General features: G+C 32.4%; 1 pseudogene; it reads left to right on the plus strand.

The window, feature by feature from the left end:
- The first annotated feature begins 237 nt into the window (after positions 1–237).
- LOC113630198 (protein lin-37 homolog pseudogene) lies at positions 238–11642 on the plus strand (annotated as a pseudogene).
- The last annotated feature ends 8370 nt before the right edge of the window (positions 11643–20012 follow it).

Here is a 20012-nt window from a genome sequence, read left to right on the forward strand (position 1 = left end):
GTGGCTTAAAAACAGACATATAGGCCAATTGAACAGAAGAGAGAACCCAGAAATAAATCCATAAATTTATGATCAATTCATCTTCAGAATTGTGTGCCAAGAACATACAATGGGGAAAGATTACCTCTTCAATAAGTTATGATGGAAAACTGGTTATCCACATGGATAAGACTGAAACTAAGCCCTTATCTCATACCATATACAAAAGTCAACTCAAAATTGATTAAAGATGTAAACATGAAGCCTGAAACAGTAAAAGTACTGGAAGAAGATATGGAGAAAAAGCTTCTTGACATGAGTCTGGTCAATTATTTTTTTGGATATGACTCTAAAAGCAACGGCAACAAATGCAAAAAATGACAAACAGGATTGCATCAAACTAAAAATCTTCTGCACAGCAAAGGAAACAGTCAAAAGGGTGAAAAGGCAACCTATGGAATGGGAGAAAATATTTGCAAACCATATATCTGTAAGGGTTTAATATCCAAAATATACAAGCAAATAGTCTGACTTAAAAATGAGCAAAGGACCTAAACAGACATTTCTCAAAAGAAATACAAATGTCAAAGAGTTATATGAAAAGGAGCTGAGCATCACCAATCATTGGGAAATGCAAATCAAAACCACAATGAGGTATCATCTTACACCTGTTAGAATGTAGATATCATTCTAACATACGGAGAAAATGGAACATTTTTATGCTGTTGGTGGGAATGTAAATTGGCACAGTCATTATGGAAAACAGTATGGAGATTCCTGGAAAATTTAAAAATAGAACAACCATATGATCCAGCAACTCCACTTCTGGGTATATATCCGAAGGAAATGAAATCAGTTCTTCGAAGAAATATCTGCACTCCATGTTCATTGTAGCATTATTCACAAGCGCTAAGATATGGAAACAAACTAAACAGCCATCATTGGATGTGTGGATAAAGAAAATGTGGTATATACATGAAATGGAATATTTTTCATTCTTTAAAAAGAAGGAAATCCTGCCATTTGTGGCAACACAGATAAAATTTTCGTCATCTGGAGAATGGTCAACTGTAGGACATTATGCTAAGTGAAATAAGTAGTCAGAGAGAGAAGAACAAATACTGCATTATCTCATTTATGTGTGAAATATTAAATTGTCAGACTCACAGAAACAGAATAGAATGGTGGTTGCCAGGGACTAGAGTATGGAAACAGGGACCTGTTGATCAAGGGGTACAAAGTTTCAGTTATGCAAGATTAATAAGGTCTGAAGATCTAATGTACAGCAATGTGACTATAGTTAATAATACTATATTGGATATTTGAAATTTGCTAAGTGGTTAGATCTTAAGTGTTCTCAGCACCATGGGAAAAAAAAGAATAAAGACAATGTTCACTGTGTGAGGTGATGAATATGTTAATTAGCTCAATTGTTATGATTACTTCACAATGTGTAAGTAAATCAAAACATAAAGTGGTATACCTTAAATATATATAATTTTTATTTGTTAATTATACTTCTGTACCACTTGGTGGGGGGGAAGAATGATGCTTCACAAATGCCTTCGATGGTCCAGAAGACAATGTTATTTAAGAAAAATGCAGGAATGAGAAATCATTTTCATATAGTTTCACTGGCAGTGTTTTTGCTCTCTTAGTGATAGATGAAATAAGACTGCATAGTGCATAGCATAGTGATGCCTTATATATGATGAAATACAGTCTTAAGAAATTTTACCCATAATTTCAAAATTTCTTTAATAATTATCAAAGTTGTATAATTATAATATCAATAAATATTAATATTATATCAAATAGCATTGAAGACAATAAGTATTAAATATTATATGAGGCATTTTATGTAAATTGAAATGAATAAAATTGCAGAAACATACAAGTCATGATTATGTGTGTACCAGATAAACTATCTTCAAAAATATACAATTATAATTATTAAAATAACTCAAGAAACTCACAGAAATACAGTTCCACAAAAAACAACTTCAATACAATTTGTCTGAAACAAGTAAATAGGACAAATATGATTAAAAACAATAAATATTTAAAAGGTTAAATAATATATATTTATACAAATACATTAGAAAAATATCAATTTTTAGTGATATTTAGTCTTAGATAAATCTTGTTAGTGATATCTAGTCTTGGATAAATATTATATGCCTTTTTCCAGATGAATATATACATAATGAAAGGTTAAAAAAACAAGTTGGGCAGATATTTTTTAATACAACATGATAAAATAAATTTAAAACATGAAAAATGAAATAAATGACAATCTGTTTCTACTCTTTTCTAAAACCTTTAATGTAACTGATATTAATTTTGTCACTTAGCTTTCCTAATGTTTAAAGATATAGCTGAGTCACCCATGTAAGGTCTTCTTCCTTCCATTTTTTTCTCTTCCTTTTTCCCAGCCTTTTCTGCTTTATTCTGTCTTCCCTGCTTTCCTCCCCTCCCTCTTGTCTTTCCCCCTTTGCTCCTTTCTGTTTTCCCTCCTCCTCCTTCCTCCCTTCCTCCCTCCTTCCTTATCTCTAAATCTTTCCCTGTTATATTGAGAAAAAATCTGTTCAGGTTATTACCCTTATTCATCTTGCTTGAAATAAGATTGTATATAATTAAATATTTAAATAAATATAATAGAAATCAAATCCATAATCAGCAAATAATTGCTGCCTCTGAAAGTTAATATTTTACTATTTACACATGATTTTTAATTTTTTAAAATTTGTTTTGCTTCTTGTGTAGTTTATGTGTTGAAATTTTTAGTTTGCTTTATTTGCTTTGCCTTTTTTGGCTGATCATAACAATAAAATAGTACATTGATAATACAGGACATATGTAATATGTAATCAAAATTCATGGAAAACTAAAAATGAATGAGGCAAAATAAATGTATCTATAAATGGTAAATTATAAAAGAGAAATGAATGTAATATGTGCATAAACAAGTTTTACTTAAATTCCATTACATTAGTGGAATAATGAACACTGATAGTGCTATGTAAAAGCTTTTCCATGTCTGGCCATTCATTGAGTTTTGTCCAGTATGTAGGTATACATAGCACCAAAGTAAGGAACAAGTACTGATACATGCTACAACATGGATAAATCGTGAAATACTATGCTAAATGAAAGAAGTGAGTCACAGAGGACCATATGTGATTCCATTCGTATGAAATGTTCAGAATAGGCAAATCTATAGATAAAGTATATTGGTTGCCTAGAGCTAAAGATGGGGGTAAAGTGGGTAAGATAGAATGGGAAGTGACTACTAATGTTTACAGAGTTTTTTGGGGAACTGATGAAATTCCCCAGAATTAGATTGTGGTGATACATTCACAACTCTGCCAATGTACTAATAAAAGATTGAATAATACATTTTAAATAGGTGAATTTTATGGTTATGATTTGTATCATAATAACACTTAAAAACATGTCCTTTTAATAAATTACAATGATCTATGAAAAAAATTTACATAATCCCTTTAAAGTTTCTTAGTAACCTAAAATTTAACTTTTAGACCACAAATTATCTAAAATGAAAAGGGAACCATGTATATAATATTTCTAGAAATAAATGCAAACAAAAATAAGAAAACTGAGGCAACATTAGAGAAAGAAAATCTTTAATGGTTTAGTATGTAATGTTAATTCTATCAGAAGCTTTATTTAAATACTACAGAAATGTTAGAGGATTACATATAATTCTTCAAATTGTTTCTGAAACATCGTGTGATACATTTTTATTTGAATTACTAAACAATTTGCTTATTTGCTGAATAACTTAAAAGCAGTTCTTTTAGTTATAAATGTAGAATTTATAATATTTTAAATTTTTGTATGTGCTTCCCATGATATGTGGTTTTTATTTAATTTTATGGTTAAACAGATTGGTATAACCTATTAATTATACTTACAAAACATAAAGTGTTTGACATATAGCAAGGGCAATACTTTTTTACATATTAAATCAAGTAAAGAAACTTGATTTTTTTTTAAAATACGTGACACGCCCAGGAAGGGGAAAATTAAAGGTACTGGACTCTATCAAAGGTACAGATTTCAGCAATGTAGCTATAATATACTCTGATCCAGTTTAATACAGCAAAGAGATTCCTCTGAAACCAAGCTGAAACCTGTCTCCTATAATGTTTATCCTATCATCCTATTCTAAATACCTTTTGAAGCCACTTCATGGTACCCATTCAAATATCTTATTTGTTCTGAATAGAAATGTGAATAGTGCTTTTCAGGCACAGAAAGATTTAGTGCATTTTCTCGATCCTAGACTGTGGAGAGACTATGAAGAAAATTATCTGTTAATGTGTTTGTCTGTGGTGAGGTTATAAAAGATACTGCCATTTCTTCTCTACTTCTGTATTTATAAATATTTAGTGAGTAATAGATGTTACCTTTAAGCCAAAACAACAAAAAATTAGGAGTTACTTAAAAAATTTTTAAGTTAGTCATATATTTACCAAAGTACAGGGACACTAAAATTTGGTTAAAGTATTAAAGTTATCAATTTTATACAAAATTTTAAATCTTGAGTATAAAAACATAATATGGTTTCTTAAAATTAGCTAAATATGAGTTAAGAAAAATAAACCTAAGGAAATGCTAACAAATGTTTTATCAAGTGTTGAGTTGATTTAAACATGTAAGTTTTAAATATAAAGGCAGCTAGACCCTAAGCTGCCCTCCCCCACAAAATGAGAGACAGAGAAATCAGAAGAAAACCAAAGATCTCCTAAAGCCTTGATTATAAATCTTACGAACCCAATGACACTTCTATGTAGTCCTGATGTCAATATTTTACATAATATGAAATAATTTAAAGCATTTTTCATTTTAGTGAAATGTTTCTTACAATTTTATTATTAGCACTTTGCCTAGGAAAATTGAAAAGTAAAATAATCACAATTTAATTAAAACTATATTTTGTTCGATTTTTAAACGTTATTAGAATTTTGCAAAATACTGGCCATAAAAAAAAAAATCACTGTTTGAATGTATACAAAGCAAGAAAATGTAGCCAAGCAAATATTAAGTAAACTCCAAATTTTCAGGATCAAAAATCTAAAAGAGATAAACACTATTTCTGATTTATAAGCCTAGAGAACATGCAAGAAAACATCAGTGGTATAGTTTTGAGGTTTAGGATTTGGAAAGCAAAATCATTAAAGAGAAGAAAGGTTGGATATAAAATGAGTGACAGTGGTAAGGTGTAGTAGAGTGTTGCTGTGCCAGCTTGAATTTTGGTTTTTTAGTTGATGCTTTGCAATCTTTGCATCCCTCTGACTTACCATGTAAAACACACAACTGAAAATGTAGATCAGCAAGAATGAAGTCCTGGTTCAGTACCATCTTGAGGGAGAAGTTCACTTTCTTATAAGCATTCTTTGGATGAGATATTTAAGAAGAGTCAGGTGGGTGTTAAGGAAAATTATTTTTCCTACATTTTTGTGTATTTTAATCATTAAATAACCTTTACATTTTATAAGTGTATGGTTTATTTCATATGGTAGTTTGAAGTTGAGCATTTAAGCATGATTTTACATTATTTTTTTAATTTTAGTTGAGATGGTTCTTTTAAGGATGAGAACTGAAATCCAAATAGATCAAATAAATTAGGTTTTCTCTGGAAGACTGAGGCAGATTTCACAAGCACCCACAAAGTGTTATGAAAATACGATTGCCATCTAAGGGACAATTGCATGCCATTCATTGAAGATATAGAATAAATATTAAATGCTGCTTATTCCTTCTAGACATAGAATTGCTTTATTATTTTACTATTTTTTTAAACATCCAGTGAAATGTGCAAGGTGGAGATGATGCCTGGAAATTCATATTGGCCAATATCTTTTAACAATCTGCTCTGGGAAATTGGTGGTGTTTTGCATCCTATTTCAGCCTTATTTCAGGCTTGAAATGTGGCACAATAGTCAGTATAAGCAATTGGTACATCATGACCATCTGGCTTTTTTTGGCAAAGTACAGTTGTAATTTCATAATGCTGTGGGAAACAGTGACATATGCTTAGTGTAGCATTCTATCCAAAATGGATAAACCAATTCACTGTAATCCTGATAATGCGAGTGTTGTGGAACACTTTTTTACCGTGTGTGTGTGTGTGTGTGTTGGCAATCTTTTTTAAAAACAGCATGTTTCTATTTTTCTATGAAGGAAAAAATGTTCTTTGAAACATCAACACACACACATACACACACACACACACACACACACACACACAAATCATAGCAAAGCAAAATTATACAAAGTTTCAAAGGGAATAGGAAGAAAATAAAGATTCTCTTTTTACCACTTTCAAGCAGTTTCGCAGTCCAACTACTCAGAGGTAAGCGCAACATATTTTATGTATCCTTCCATACATATGCACAGATTATACATAGATGCAAATAAAATTGCAAATGTATTTTAGACGTATTCAAAAGTGAGAATGTGTTTTAGATAAGCAAGATGATGCTCAATATATATCTTCAACTTTGCTTTATTATTCTATGGTTTTCCATTGTAAGGCTATCTTGAAACTACAGAATTTGTCTAATTCAACCTATATTTCTAGTTATTAATATTGTTTCTAGGATTTTGGTTTAGGGGCAATTGTAAATACTATTTCAGCATATCTGTAAGTGTATATCAGTGTCCTTCGTGGAGTAGGTTACTTTAGATTACTTTCAAAAGCACAAGTGAAAATTCTATCTCCAATATAGTACTGGTTACTTTTTGAACAAAATAAACAAACAATATGCCCACAAAACTGGATGATTTTTACTTTAGTGTAAGTATTATACTCAGGCATAGAAACAGCAAATAATGAACATCTACTCTACTTTGGCATTGTTGTAGATACATTATATTACAAAATTAAATATAAATACATTTCATCCCTCTTTAGCACTAGCATTTTTTAATCTAAAGCCTACTCTGTCAAATACCAGTATGTAATCAAAGATTTATTTGTGTGATATAGATTTTATGTCTATTCTAATCTCACATTTTCTGTGTCCCCATTAAAAAAAAAAAAGTGTTTCTCATGCAAAGCATTTTTTTTTTAATTTCTTTGGATTTCAGCAGCTGTATTAAGATGTGCCTAGGTGTAATTTTCTTTTTATTAGTTTTATTGTACTTCAGGAATCTGGGGGTTAATGTCTATTATGATTTTTAGAAAATGTTTAGCTAGTGTTTCTTCAAATATTTCACTTAAATTATATATATTTTAGAATTTCTTATGCTTCTCACATATTTCTTCCCCCCCCATTTTTTTCTGCACTATCCATTCTCTTTATTTATCTCTTCTCTTTATTTCTGTGTGTTCAATTCAATAATCTTACATTGGGTCTAGCCTGCTTTTAAAAGGATATATTGAAATCCTAATTTCATTTTAAATGCTAAAATTTCCATTTGATTTGTTTTTAGATATTGAATCTCTTTTAGATATTGCAATGTTGACACAAATAATCAGTAAAGAATCTATACTAAGAAATAGAATAGAGTTTTATTCAAGCCAAACTGAGGACTAGCTCAGGAGTGCAGCCTCTACCAAGGAAGAAACTGCTCCAGACAAGCATGGTTTTCAGTACAGTTTTATACCTTATTAGAACAAAAAACATTCATCAAACATGACAGGGGTATGTTCCTTCAGGTTTCAACAGAGGTGTATAGTTACAGATTAGCATGTACACAGAAAGTCTCATGACCCTGGCATCTGGGAAGGGAACCTTATCTTTGAAGGCATGGCAACATTGTTGTCATAAGAAGGGAGGCATTTTCTATCTTCAAAGTGGACATTCTTTACTTTAATGATTAAAGCAGATGTACAATGTATGTTTGACAGGCCACAAGTCAGGCTGTTCTATTTCACATAAACTTCAGGTGAAATTATGTATAAGCCAGAATGGCTTCCCTGTACCCCAATATGCAAAAATTTCTTCCATCAAAAATTTTCGGCTGAAAAAAAAATTTCTGCTGAAAATCTCTATTATGTTTTCAGGACATGAGAAACTTAAATTATCCCTTCAAGAAGGTAAAACATCCAAATCTCAATATCTCAATAGCGTTTCATGTGTAACATCCATTAGATCATAAAGGCAGGTGGTTACTTCTGACCTGCCCACTGCTGGCCCAGTGAAACCACCTAGAACTGTGACAAAGCAGTGCTGAACATGCTGCAAACTTTTCACATATGAGAGCTTCTATCTGAAGCTGCTTCTGTTTCTCACTGGTTTAATAATCACTGTTCCTGTAGGGTTATATTTTACTACTAAATCGCATATATTTGAAAGAGCCTTTGATATAGAGACAACTATGTTTATGCCAATATTTTTTCCTGTGGTTGCTGTCCATGTGATCATGGTGCTTTTTGTCTCAGAGGCATTTGTATTCAATGTGAACAACTGGAAAAAATGTATATTAAAAAAAAGAAAAAGAAAAATTCTCCCATAATTTTACCACCCATAGATAACTGCTATTTTGGTTTATATTCTGCTCAGTTTTGAAAACCATTTCTTACTGCTAGTTTAATATGTACTTATAGTTTAAGGTAACATTCTACCAGGTTACCTGAGAGCTATTTGTAGCTTTTCACATGAGTGGCTATTTAATTGTGCTGTTTTCTAATAAAACATATTTTACCTTTTTTTCTTTTTTTTGAATTTTATTTTACTTAATGTTTTATACAGCAGGTTCTTATTAGTTATCTATTTTATACATATTAGATAATTTACCTTTTATCATTTAACTAGGCATCACATTATTCAAGTATCCTGCTATTGATACTTGAATAAATGACTTAAAACAGTGATCCTTACTTAAATGGTTAGGCATAAAAATGGTTAAGCATGAAAACCAAGAAATGGTTAGGCATAAAAACCAAGTAAAAGGCATTCATTTTTATTTGTTGAGAAGAATAAATTATAAGAGTGTATTGTTATTTGGGGTCTATTTTTATTCTTACTTGCGGTTATATGCCATCTACAATTTAAAATCTTTAAGCAGTTAATCCTAATATAAAATGTTATAAATATTTGAGATGGGACTATTACGTAGTGTAGGTTTGTAGGCAGTCCCATCTTTGGATGTGCAAACATACTTAGAATTGTTGTTCATCTCATTTCTTTTTATATAATGCCAATGTTTTTCTTGTATTTGGGGAATCTTTTTCGCTACTTGTAAAAGATTAACATCTATAGTGTTCGATCATTTTGTAGATCTTAGAAATTTGCTGAGTAGATATTAATATGTGTGTTTTTCTTCGAGTATTTAAACCATGGATACATTCAAAAGCAATTCTAACTGCCACTTGGTAAAACATATCCTATGGTGTCTACCTTATTCAAATGTATACACTGCAAGTGTTTTAAAATTGGAATCAAATACTGGCATTGATATTTTAAAAGATTGCAAAATAGGCTTGTTTTTAAGCCTCTAGATTTTTTCCCCTAGATTTTAACTGTTGACTCACTAGTCACTGATATTTTTAACTATATTAAATAGATAGTATTTATTTATGGTATTTGAAAAATAAATATATTTTTCAAGCTCTTTCTCTGGTGTCTTCTAGGGTGTATGTACTTGATGATGTACAGAAAGAAAAGCTACAATTAACCCGTGTAAATGTTAGTGATATATGAAATTTTAAACAATGATTATAAAAATAATAACCTTAATTAGGAATTGCAACTTGAAGTGTCAGTACAAGCTGCAGGTTTTACACCATTTACTGTAAACAACATAAAATTTTTACCATTAAATGAATATATTAGAAGAAAAGCTGCTATGATCTATTAAAAGCTTTGAGATAGATAAAAAGCACTAAAATAACTGTAGCTAGATGACTTTTTACATAAATATACATTTGTTTTATCATAACCCTTATCAGGATTTTTCTAGCATCCTTTAGTCTTTTTTTCAGTCAGTAGGTCCCCAACAAAGGCGGTTCTAATACCGTAAAGTAATCTTGACTGTTTTTGAACTATATATGTATGGTATCATGGAGTATATATTATTTGTGCTTACTTTTTTGTGTGTTGTTGTGTGTAAAAAGTTGTTTTTGTGTGTGTTTTTGCTTTTTCAAATTACTGTGAGGCATTGTGTTGTATGGGTATTTCATAATTTAGTAATACATTGTACCACTAATGGACACTGGGTTGTTTTTGTTTTTTAACTGTTATGCATGAAATGCTATGAAAATAATTTCACTTTGTGTGTGTGTGTATGTGTGGACATTGGCACTCATTTCCTTTGCACACATACCTATGAGTATAAATGCTGGGTCATAAAATAGCTGTTTGTTTAGTTTTAACAGTATTGTCAAAGAGTTTTCAAAACCTATTGTATCAATCTTTACTTCCGTCTAGAAAATTATGATTCCCTCTGACTTCACATTTTATCCAACACTTATTATTATCACCATTTAATTATAATTCCAGTGTGTGTGTCTGTCCTTCTTATAGTTTGATATGCACTTACTTGATAAGTACTGCGCTGAAACAACTTTTTTTATTCTTAGGAGTCTTTGATATCCTCATTTATTATTATTATCTCTCAGATTATTTATACTTTGTCTTATTAATTTATGGGATTAAAAAAATCCAGATAGGAGAACTTACTCAAATATTTGCACTGCAAATATTTTCTCTGTTTCTGGCTTGTTCCTTCTTCTGTGATTTTTGGTTGATAGAAGTTATCAATTTTAGTGATGAGCAAATTATCCATCTTTATTTTTACGGTTATTGATTTCTGTGACGTGTTTAACAAATGTTTTTGTACCCTGGTCATGTATTCTTCCTTCTTTTCTCTAAGTTTTATCACTCTATGAATATTTATAGCATCTGAGCTTAATTTTTGTGTGTAGTGAGACCCAAACTAAATTCCCGGTGAAGGTGAAAGTAGAGAAATAAAAATTGAAGATGTCCCAGACCAGGAACAAACTGGATGCCCTTCTGCAGTGTCTGTTGGAGAAGAGTTACAAGGACAGGGAGCATCTGGCTGAGGAAGCCTGGAAGACCCACTCAGATACCCCCAGCATGGATTGCTCCATCATTGTGGCCACCGGCAAAAGGCCATCTGCCCACTTCTGCCACCAGCGAATGAGGAAGAAGAGGAAGATGGATGGGCTGGCAGAGGGAGACTGCAGAAAGCCAATAAGTGTGTGTGATCAAGCTGTTTGACTGGAGTGGCGATTTAGCTCGGTTTAGGGAGAACACACTGCTGTAGTCAATCTGTAGTGCTGGATGTGCAGTAGCCTCTCATTGCAAACGTGTCAACGCTCGTCCAGCTCACTGCTACTCACAGTGTTTGAGGATGCAGAGGTTTCAGAGGTCACCAACAGCAAGAGTCGTTAGGTGTACAAGCTGCTTTTGCCCATAGCCCCTGGGCCACCTGGAGATGCCTGCAGATTCTGCATACCTTCCCCACTGCAGCCAGAGACACGGGACACCCCCAATGATGGGGCCAAGTCTGAGCCCTCAACTACAGCAATGTGGAGAACTGGAAACTCATTTGACAGTGGTGGACCAGCATCCTTACTCATAAATCATGAAGTTACAATAGGAGATGTCAGAGAAAGAGTGATGTCCCCTTGTCCCCCCACTCCAATAAGCATTTCCCTTCTTTGAAAAATAAGGTCAAAGTAAATTTTTTCATATAGAGATTCACTTTCACTTAGGACCATTTCTTAAAAAGACCATCATTTCCCCGGTAAACTGCAATGGCCATTTTGCCGCAAGTTGGGCCAATATATATGTGCCGATCATTTTCTGGAATGCCTATTCAACCTATCTTTTGACTGTGCTTATGCCAGTATATCTTTATAGTTAGATTTTAAATGTGGTGATATATGCCCACCTATTATTTTCTTCTTTTTCAAGGTTTCCTTGTTTTTTTCTGGGCACTTCTCATTTTCACATGAAAAATAGAATTATATTACCATTCACACACTCACACACACAGAGACTACTTATGATTGGAATCAAAATCAACTTGGAGAGAAGAGACATTTTAACCTCTTGAGTCTTCTAACTCATAAATATGATACATCTCACCATTTATTTTGGCCTTTTTAGTTTCTCAGAGCAATAATTTTTAGTTTTCATTGTATATAACTGGGACATTTTTGTTAGATTTATATTATAAACATTTGTATATATATGACCCATTAGTAGTCAGGAGAGCATTGTGTAAAATCACTAGACAAAGGAATAGAAGAATTTAAAACGTGTGTCAGTAACTTAGGTAAGTAAAAGTTTAAGTAAACTAAGAAAACCGAGGAATACATCCATAAAAACTAACATTTTCTCCAGTAACTTGTCCATTTAGAGAAGTAGGAAAGTGATCAAATTTATCTCAGGAGCAGGGTGTGTGACACTCCAGAGACCATACTGGGGATCTTTGGTTTCACAATGTTTAATACAAATGCATAGACATTTCCTTTAGACTCCCTGTGGATTCTTAAAGGAGCTGTGACATGAAAAACCATGCCTGAATAAAATATTCTAACTGGCCATTTCAAGATGCAAATATTTTGTGAGTAATGAAGAGGGAACAAGTGTATTCCCTGTTATCCAGGTTTGTTACTGTGCTGAATCAATAAGACTGAATCCACTGTCATTCCCAGGTTATTTCTCATTTGAACAAATTTATATCCTGGATAAAGTAAAAGATCACAAAATTTTCTAGTGAACATCCAAGGTGATGACTTTTTGGAGAAGGTTGTGTCTTTCCCAGGCTGCAGTATGTTACAACAAGGTGTTAGTCCCATTACTCACATGGTGTGGAAGGACGGAGAGCAGAGAAACTTTTTAGGCATAGCTGATAAAAGCTCTGGGAACATTAGGGAAAAAACAAAACAGTACCTTAAAAAACAAACCTGTGGGGCTTCCCTGGTGGCACAGTGGTTGAGAGTCCGCCTGCCAATGCAGGAGACACGGGTTCGTGCCCCGGTCCAGGAGGATCCCACATGCCGCGGAGCAGCTGGGCCCATGAGCCATGGCCGCTGAGCCTGCGCGTCCGGAGACTGTGCTCCGCAAAGGGAGAGGCCACAACAGTGAGAGGCCCGCGTACCGCAAAACAAAACAAACAAACAAAAAAACCCTGTGTATCTCAAATAATCATTCTTATGGCTTCTTGTTTTCCAGTACTTATCTGTGGAAATATGATAGCATGCAGAAATTGCTTAACTAAAGATATGCAACAGGGCTTCCCTGGTAGCGCAGTGGTTGAGAGTCCGCCTGGGGTTCGTGCCCCAGTCTGGAAAGATCCCACATGCCGCGGAGCGGCTGGGCCCTTGAGCCATGGCCGCTGAGCCTGCGCGTCCGGAGCCTGTTCTCCGCAACAGGAGAGGCCACAACAGTGAGAGGCCCGCGTACCGCAAAAAAAAGAAAAAAAAAAAAAAAGAAGTGCCAGGTTGCTAAGATTGTCAGTATTTCAATAATAAATGATTTTCCCCCTGAGTTTTTTATGGTTCAAATAATAGTTTTAAGGAACAGAAAAATTTTAAACACATGTCAGTTTCCTATGGACAGCATCTTAAAATAATCTATATTTACTTAATTTTTAGAAGAAGACCTAGGATTTAGTGTAGCATTTGTATGTGATAAATCCTTGAAAACTTGACTTAAACTCCTACAGTCCTGATAAATAATTCAGCTGTCATTCATTTTTTGTCATTTAAACATAATATTCAAATTCTAGGCATAGACTCAGCTAAAACTGAAGATTGATAAGCCTATTAACCAGCCTGTGTGGAAAATATTAGAGATTTTTTAACAAAGAAATAAACTTCCAGTTCACTTCATAACTATGAGCAGAAAAATAAAAGACAAAAGGAATGGTATATACAGCAAGTGTCTACTCACAATATTGAAAAACTTAATTCAACATTATTCTAGACACATTTTTTAAATTTATGTAGTGAGCAAAGAAATATAGCAGTCACTTCCAATTTTGGAAAGGTCAGAGCCTGATCAAAATAGATATTTATTAGAAACATGAAAATTCTGAGTATACTAACTCATCTATTATGAAATAGTTATTAAATGCATCATAGACTTGGTTTGCTCAAGAAGACATTAAATCCAGAGACAACAGGCCTTGAAGCAAAGGAGTGTGATGGTTTGGATTCCATATTAATGACCAATGGCTGAAATTTGAGACAGAAAGTCAGGAGAATTGTGTTTAGACACAAGAAAGCTCAGTAGCCAGAAGTAAGATCATTGCATAAAGCCAAGGTTCCGGAAGTTTCACACTTATTACCAAAGGAACTAAAGATCAGTAATCAAGTAAATAAATAAATAAATAAATGAAATAACATAGGTCCTTAAAAACTAAAGTAAATTAGCCATAGCATGCAACAGCAGATGAAAATACACACGTGTGCATGCGCGCATGCGCGCACACACTCACATATATTAAAAACTTGTTAGGAATTAACAACCAAAATATATCACATAATGGCATAGAGTCCAAATGTATATTGAGCATAAAGGTAAGAATTTCCAAGGTGAATAATTATTTTACAAACCAATTCCAAGCTGGTAAAACCCCAATGGCACATAGCATGAGGAAAAAAGGAAGAAAAGAAGCAAGGAAGGAAGGGAGGGAGGGAAGGCGGAGGGGGAGGGAGAAATAAAATGAAAATATCTTTCTAAGAATTGCTTTAAATCTATTTCAGTCTAGAATTTGTTTTGTACCAATATGTAATTCAAATAATGTAAATTAAAAACAGAAGCCAATCTTTTAGAAAATTAGTTCCATAAACAATATACAAATGGAAATACTTCTAACATATATAGAGTCAGAGGTATAAGAGAAAAGATTTGAAAATTTACAACTATGTTATATGAGTAATATACAATAAGTAAACAGATTTTACTTCAGTATGAAATAATAAAATTCTAAGGTAGGTATAACCAAATAGTTAACTTAAAAATCAAATTTAGTAGGAAGACAACGAGTTAAAAATTAGACGTGGTTGGAATTGTCATTGTAAATACAATTGTGGAAAGCATTCAGAATACAGCACAGAGATTGGAATAGAATTTTTTTTTAAAGGAGATTAAGGGACATGACGATAAAATAAGAAAGCCAATGTGGGTCTTTTAGGAGATTCAAAACAAGAAAGTAGAAAGAATGGGAATAAATAATATTTAAATACATAATGACTGAAGTTTTCTGGAATAGATAAGTGTCCTAATTGATTGAACACTGATAACGACAAAAAAAAACCCATGATAGTAAAATAATACTTAGAAATATGTAATAAAATAGAAATTATTACAGGCAAAAATTTTATGATTTTAAGAGTATCCAAAGGAAAAAAAAAAGTTACCTACAAAAGACAAAATATTAAAGTGAAAAAAACTTTTCGTAACAACAACAAAACACATAAAACTGTATCTTTCAAAGACTGAGATAAAATAAATGTCATATTGCAGTTTTGCATCTAGCTCAACTATCTCCAATAATAAGAAAAAACATTAAGACAGACAAACTGAGAAACTTTGCTATCAACAGTTACTCAATGGGAGAAATAGCAAGGATAAATTTAAGAGAGAAAGAAATTAAAGGAAGAAAGGGGAATTAAGTATTGTAGAGGAAATAAATGGTAAATACATGGACAATCATAAAAAATAACTGAATGACAAAAATATATTGAAGACATTAATAAAACGAGAACTGAGTTTCAGGCAGCAATAGTATGGACACTAAGGATGAATGAAATTTAAGTTAAAATATTCTTATTTATTAATACTGTTGTTGTTTTTGAATTTTATTTTATTTTTTATACAGCAGGTTATTAGTTATCTATTTTATACATATTAGTGTATATATATGTCAATCCCAATCTCCCAATTCATCCCACCACCATCACCCCCACCACCACTTTCCCCGCTTGGTGTCCATACGTTTGTTCTCTACATCTGTGTTAGGTCATTTGTAGAGACGTGGATGGATCTAGAGACTGTCATACAGAGTGAAGTAAGTCAGAAAGAGAAAATCAGATATCGTATATTAACGCATATATGTGGAATCTAGAAAAATGGTACAGATGAACCAGTTTGCAGGGCAGAAATACTGCTTGTTGAGTAGAAAGATAATTGCCTGAAAGTGTGCTCAATTTATAAGGGTAACCATTAAAAGAACAAAATTAGACATAAAACTGTAGAAAACTAGGTAAGTGGAAGGAAGAAAATGAGAAAAATGAAAAAGGGAAATGTGTGCTATAAATAACACAAAATAATAATATAGAAATAAACATATATTAATAATCACAATTCTGTAAACAAATAAAACCAGTTAAATGATTTTTAAACACACTGCAAGAGCAGTGTTTTTACATGCTTGCTCAGCTCTGATTCTTTTGCTCTTCTGTGATGACAAACAAGACAGTGAAGCTTCTTGCTCTTCTGTCTGCACAGTCTATTATATGTTGTTCTCTACATTCTCTCTTCTCTCTGGAAAATAACCATCCTTTAATATACCAGGAAAACGTGTATTTTTGTTTTCAGATGGCTGCTTAAGTATCATATCTTTCTGAATTAGGATGCCTCATTTAAAAAAAAAAGTTTCCAAAGGAATTAATAGACTATTATTATCTGGGTACTCTAAAAGCTACTTACTCCTTATTTTCCAGGTCACTTTAGTGTCTCTCATGAAAAATACTGATAGATGTATTCAGGAAGGGAAGGCATTGTGTTAAAATAGGAAAAGTGGTTTAGAATATAATTCATATGGAAAATGTACCCTGTAAGAGTCTCTCTTTACTGTCAACCATGCTTGGAAATATTTTGTGTATGGCATATATACTAATAAAAATAAGATGTATTTCATATGGCCGACATGTGGGAAAATAAAATTTATTAAATGTTATAGTGAGTAAAAACTTTAAGCTGAAAGAATTATTCATGAATTGTGTGGAAGAAAAGACTATCTCAACAAGAAGAAGAGAGGGAAGGACCACTATGCAGCCTTACTGTAGAAAATAGGGCATGAGATTATGTAGGAGAAGGTTTAATTTATAGATGACTTAGATTTTACACAGCCCTCATAATTGAAGTTGCTTCAAGTATTGAATATGATGCTCATTTTCCCACTATTGTGGTTTCAGTGGGTATAAATAAAGTATGAAGCAGCCTCCCTTTTCTTCTCAGAGGCAGTCACGAAATGGAAAGATGCCACAGGAGGCAGTTGTCCACACTATCTTTGGGGCAATGGTGGTTGAGGGCTCAGAACCATTACTGCTGCCCCCTCACTCAACACACACTTCTGTTGCCATAATTCAAAAAGAAGTAACGGTCCAGTTCTGATCATGTCATTTTCCCATTGATGATTCTTCTACGACTTCTTGTTGCCTTTGTAATAGAGGTCTATATCCTATATTATAAATTGTATATCCTATAACATAAACTGGCCTCTTACTAACTCCCCAAAGGCATCCAGAGCTTTTTCCCCATTGCTTACCGACATCAAAGCAGAATGATCAAATTTCAGTTCTCAGAAAACTCAGCCCATACAGCTTTCAGAAAATTCACATACTGTTATTACTGCTATACATTTTCTTATTATGGTCTAACTCCAATTTATCTATCACAAATCAAATTGGAAATGAAGAAGTCTTTCTGGACATACTAGACTAGATTAGGTTTCCTATTAGAAGCTTTCCTATCACTTTTACTTCTCCATTAGATAATTGACATGATTATAATGAAATAATTAACATTGTAAATTTTTACATGACTTTGTTCCTGTAATGGGATATGAGCCATGATAAATATAAACATATTTCTTTTGTTTAGTATTCAGCATACTTTGTCATACAGAAATAATGTAATTATATTTAAATACTTCTTAAAAGTGGGCATAATGATACTTCCCTCATGTCGTTGCTGTGAGATTAAATAACAAATAAAAAAGCCCACTAATAATTTGACTGACACTTCATGTATGACCATAGCCTCATGTAATTTAAGTCTCACAGTAACTCAGTTTGTCAGGCATTTACTTATTTTTTACAAATTAAAAAATAATATATCTCAAACAGTTTTATAATTATTTCAAGGTCATAAAACTAGCACATTTCTATTTTACTCTAAGTATATACTCCTTTTTTTTGGTTACAGCTTTATTAACTATAATTCACAAACCATACAATTTACCCACTTAAAGTATATGTCAGTGGTTTTTAGCATATTCACAGAGTTGTGCAACCAATACTGCAGTCAACTTTACAGCTTTTTCATCACCCCAAAAAGAAATTCCATACCTTTAGCAGTCATCCCTTATTTTCCTACAGTGAGGCAACCAATAATCTACTTTCTCTGTCTATGAATTGGCCTGTGCTAGACATTTTATATAAATGCAGTCATGCAATGTATGGCCTTTGTAAGAGGCTTGTTTCACTCTGCATAATGTTTTTAAGGTTCACCTATAGTGGAACATGTATCAGTACTTCGTTCCTTTTTATTGCCAAATAATATTCGATCGTGAGGATTTTATTATCCAGTCATTAATTGATGAACGTTTGTATTGTTTCTACTTTTTGGCTATTATGAATAATGCTGCTGTGAAGTTTATATGCAAGTTTTTGTGTGAACATGGTGTTTTCATTTCTCTTGAGTTAAAGTATATACTCTTTATATCATTTATAATCATAGCATTTTATCCATTATTTCATTTTAGGAATTATTTGTGACTTTTAAATATCATCCCCCTTATTATTTTTTTCATTAAAATGACTATCAGTCCTTAACTTTTCGCAATAATTAGCATAGTTGCTAAATGCTGGATTAATGAATTCTGTACTGTTTGGGAAGTAATTCATACAACTTTGCATAGATTTATGGAACTTATCAGGAAATTAAAGCAAATTAATAAAATATTTCTCGATGACTCACTCCTCGTAACAGTGGCACTAGATGTGTCTTCTCTTTAACACTATCTGAACATTTATAAGCTAGAACTTCATATTAATTGTATAAGGATATTTTAAACATATTAACATATTATGTATTGGAGATTATTGGAGGTTTCAGTAAAATACTCAGCTTGGGCTCTACAGGAAACCAGATATCAGATGCATCAGTGAGTCACACATGGCTTCTGTAGCTCTAATCATATACACCTAAAACAAACACAGTATCTTCCTGTATGTCTGTCTTCATAAATTTATTATGTCTGTCTTCATGGTTTTATATCATTTTATAGCTAATTTGTTTTTAAAATCATGGGGAGAAAAACCAACATCTCTAACCATTTTCAAATATAATCTGATATTTTCATGTACCTTCCACGGTGTCATAGTTTCACTTGTTTGTACCTGGTAACTAGTTGATTTTGAGCTGTTCATTCCAGAGTTCTTCAAAGGCATTATTTAGACTTGTTAGGAAAAAAATACCCCATATTTCAAATATATTTTTGACTTTGAAATTTACTGAACCTCATAATTATTTTTAAAGTTTAAAACTGAATTTATAGTAGATCACATTTATACATTTAAAGGTCTCCGTGGTATTCTTCAAGCCCATGAACAGAATGATTTTATCTTAACTAGGCACTGTTAATTTCACTGCAGTGATTAATAAACCCTGTCACTATGCATTTATAAACCTGCTATTCCAGGGTTGCATTTATTGCTTTCCTGTTTTCAAAGTGCCTTTTCATAGGAGCAGTTTAACAAATGTTAAATTTCAAAGACACATAATAGAAAATTACAGACATTTAAATGATGGATGCTAATTTGATCCTTATAAAACATCAGGTAAATTAAGGTCATGTCTATAGAAGACAGTCATTCTAAGCTAAATTTTATTGTTAGATAATAAATATGTCTCCCCTCTTATACCCTACCCATACAGTTATCTACTCAGAATTTAATGTAGTTTTTTTTTAATAGATCTTTATTGGAGTATAATTGCTTCAAAATACTGTGTTAGTTTCTGTTGCACAACAAAGTGAATCAGCCATATGCGTACATATATCCCCATATCCCC

The sequence above is a fragment of the Aethalodelphis obliquidens genome, unplaced genomic scaffold (genome assembly GCF_003676395.1).
Source record: "Aethalodelphis obliquidens isolate GAN/ISIS:26980383/991018 unplaced genomic scaffold, ASM367639v1 scaffold29, whole genome shotgun sequence".
NCBI classification, from domain to species: domain Eukaryota; kingdom Metazoa; phylum Chordata; class Mammalia; order Artiodactyla; family Delphinidae; genus Aethalodelphis; species Aethalodelphis obliquidens.